This window comes from Lactuca virosa, chromosome 9 (assembly GCF_052849685.1).
Source record: "Lactuca virosa cultivar CGN04683 chromosome 9, Lactuca_virosa_CGN04683_v6, whole genome shotgun sequence".
NCBI classification, from domain to species: domain Eukaryota; kingdom Viridiplantae; phylum Streptophyta; class Magnoliopsida; order Asterales; family Asteraceae; genus Lactuca; species Lactuca virosa.
In genome coordinates, this window is record NC_136434.1 from 7,668,420 (window position 1) to 7,671,975 (window position 3,556).

General features: G+C 36.1%; 1 pseudogene; it reads left to right on the forward strand.

The window, feature by feature from the left end:
• Nucleotides 1-1,675: 1,675 nt before the first annotated feature.
• On the forward strand, nucleotides 1,676-2,383 carry LOC145138796 (glutaredoxin-C13 pseudogene; annotated as a pseudogene).
• Nucleotides 2,384-3,556: the final 1,173 nt, after the last annotated feature.

The window sequence follows — 3,556 nt, forward strand, 5'->3', positions numbered from 1 at the left end:
TATATATATAAAGCAAACAAGTTAAGGATCCTAGGCACCCATTTTTTTAAAAACCCTGCATTCAGCCCCTAAATTTCTAACATATTTAAAAAATGGGTGTCTAGGATCCTTAAAGCTTTAGTTTCTTGTAAGGTATAGATAGACTTTGTAATTCCTATGCAAGAAAAAGTATGAGGCCTGGTACAGCTGGCTCATTAATTTATTAGAATGCATAAGAGCATCTACAATGGAGAGTCCAATAAGAGAATTGAAGGAGGTGGTAAACTTAGTTGTCATTTAATTTAATGGATGAAGCTGTAGGTGAGATGTCACATTAGCATTCAATAAATTTGAAATTCAACGGTCATTAAACCCTTCAAGAAGAAAAAAGAAAGTTTCCTAATTCTCAAAATAAATATTTAAATATATTCCATTGAACTTTGTATTGTAGAAAAAAAAATGACATAAGTGTACCGAATATACGATAATGATTTGGCAATCCACTGAATTCTATAGATCTCAATGCATTGTGAATGCCGTAATATAGCTACCGTCCCACCCATTTCCATAGACCTCTAATAAGATGGACGTTTAAAGGTAGGTGTTATCAGCACATAGAGTAGCATACATACATCCTGTGATCCTGAAGCCTGATACTGTTTTTGTATATAGGCATGTCAACTACCTTCTGTGTGTGTATCAGATCCGCTCTAAAAATTAAGATTCATGGAAATTTTTTATGTTTTCAAAATGCATTGTGAGGAGTTCGTGAAAATTTTGACTCATTGGTAATGGAGGCACAATATATGGATAAACTCTCACGCATACAAGATTGATAGGTGTTAAAGAATGTATGCGAGTGGGTGGGCATGTTATCAAGAATCACACCGAAAGCAATTAAATTCTAATCGTTTCTAGCCTGAGAATATAGTTAGGGTGATAGAAAGAATCTGGTTGAACTAAGTGACTAGTGTTAGAATCTTTCCGTTTTTCTAGTGGACTTCTGTGGCTAAGTTGTGAGGTTCAAAGAATCTGCAGTAATCGAACTCATGGTCCTTAGCTTTCACACGTCGACCAAACATTTAAGTTTTTGAGAAAGGAATGTGATGCCTCTGTTAAGTCGTATTAATGATCAAAAAAATTATGCACAGACATCTGTTTAGAAATCGCAGACGCAAAAGAGTAATAACGCTCGGAAACTAGACCAATCATGTTTTTACCAACATAAGTATAAAGGTTTTGAACAACATCTCAGTCCAACTATACTAAAGCAAGTAAAACATAGAATAAATCAATCTATACAGATGAACATCCTACCTAGGAAGTAAACCTTCATTGATCAAGTAGGAATCTTTCAGACTTCAACTGTCTTGGCAACATAATCGGTATCTTTGAGGAGGTGGTCATTGATCTGGCACACATCACCCCGAAGATGGTCTTGACAAAAACATCAGTAGTTTTGTTGCTTGATCGTCATTCAAAGAAAATTGATCATAGTATGTTTAAGATACAGGTTTATGCAAATGGGATAAAGAATATGTGTTCAACTTGTTCCTTGGTGTGTGGAAAGATAAAAAAGTATCCATCTTTGAAAGGTACCTTTAGTAGGTGTCAAGCATCTAAGAAAAGCACCTAATTTGAATGTTCTTGTTTGAAGAAAATGAGTCCAACATTACCTGTTTTATATAAATAGAAGTAGGACGAGTACTTCAAACTTCAAACAAAGATCACATACTGTATCTTCCTCCTCAGCCCTTCTCCTAGTTTCTTTCTATTACCAAATCGAATTAAGATGGACAAGATTCAAACATTGACCTCAGAGAATGGAGTTGTGATATTTAGCAAGAGCACCTGTTGTTTGTGCTATGCTGTGACTATTCTGTTCCAAGAACTTGGGGTTGAGCCTTTGGTTCACGAGATGGACCATGAACCAGATGGGTGGGAGATCGAGCAGGCTCTGCTAACCCAAGGACGTAACTCCTCTCCTGTTCCAGCTGTATTCGTAGGGGGGAAACTCATTGGGTCCACCAACGAGGTCATGTCCCTGCACCTGAGTGGCGCCCTCATCCCAATGCTCAGGCCATACCAGACACTCGCTTAGAAAGACCTCAAGTTGAAGAAATAAGTTTGGCTCAAGACCATGCGTATTAGTTATTATATATTCAACTAGTTTAGCTATTATTCTATTAGATTAAAGGCGATGAATGTAGGATAATATTATAATCAGTAGCTTTTAGGTTATTAATTTAGCTGTCTTGATATGTTCACATGTGTTCGATGAGAAGACATGGTTATCCTTCATTTGAATGTGATTGCTAATTATTGAGTGCACTCAAAACCCAAAATTAAATGTTGAGATCTCAGAAAGCAATCCATAGTACATATGTATGAATTGATTTTTGCATGAGTATGAATTAAGTACCACAAGACTCTGCCACTTTGCCATGTAGCTGGTTTTGTTAGGACTGAACTCGGACTGGACAAGCTTTCTGTGACTATTTTCAATGATGAGGATGAGGAGAGACAAACGATTAACGATTTCACACACAAAGTAATTAAGAAAACAAAAAAGACAAGAACACAATATTTACGTTATTCACACAATCAAAGTGATAGTGATCGGCTATGTCCAGGGAGAACACAAGAGATATTTTTATTGATATTGCCGAATTGCTTAGATATTTTTAAGTTACACCAATTCTACATTTTTTAGTGCTAAAGTACAACTTTTGTCTCATCTTATTCTACATTTTTAAGTGCTAAAGTATAACTTTTGTCTCATTGGCATCCTTCTCACCCATCAAACATAGTACAAATTGTCATTTTTTGCCCTAAACTATATCAATGCACACACATACATGATCATCAATAGAATTTGAAGAAAAATGGAAAGAGATCATGAAAAGAGAGGGAAAAGGGAAAACACCATCTTAAAAGAGGGGGGCGCATGCCACAATGTATTTGATTCTTTTGTGTGGTTTTTAGGGGTGCAGACAGGGACGGCTCGAGAAAAGATTCTGTAGTGTAAGAAAAATAAAAATTCTTGGATCCCCTACCAGACAAGAGTGACCAAAAGTACCCATACAAAGGGGGAATGCTGTTATTAGTATTCATAATTAGGCTGCATACACCAGACATGAAAAGACATGACACAATTGGACTGTACTGGCCGGGACAAGCTTTCAAGGGGTATTTTCGATGACAATGATGAGGAGAGCATTTACGTCTTTTACACAAAAAAAAAATGCAATTTTTGTTCCATTCACATCAGTTTGGGTGAGGACAATTATGTCCTATCTTGTCATGCAAGATAAACGATGCTTACATTACAGACTTCATTTTTGGCCATAAAACCAACCTTATATTCAGTTATAACTAAGAACAATAAAAAAAAATCAAAGCTCGTGGGGTTTTATTTTGTTGCAATTACTTTAAGTTTTGCTTTCCGTTTGCACTACCCAGGAAATATGATGGGCGATCTAGAATATATGGAGGCTCTGACATTCCTACTTTGGTTTGCAAAAAAGTTAGAGAAGATATATTCTCCACTTTTACATAAAGAAAGGAATTCAATGCC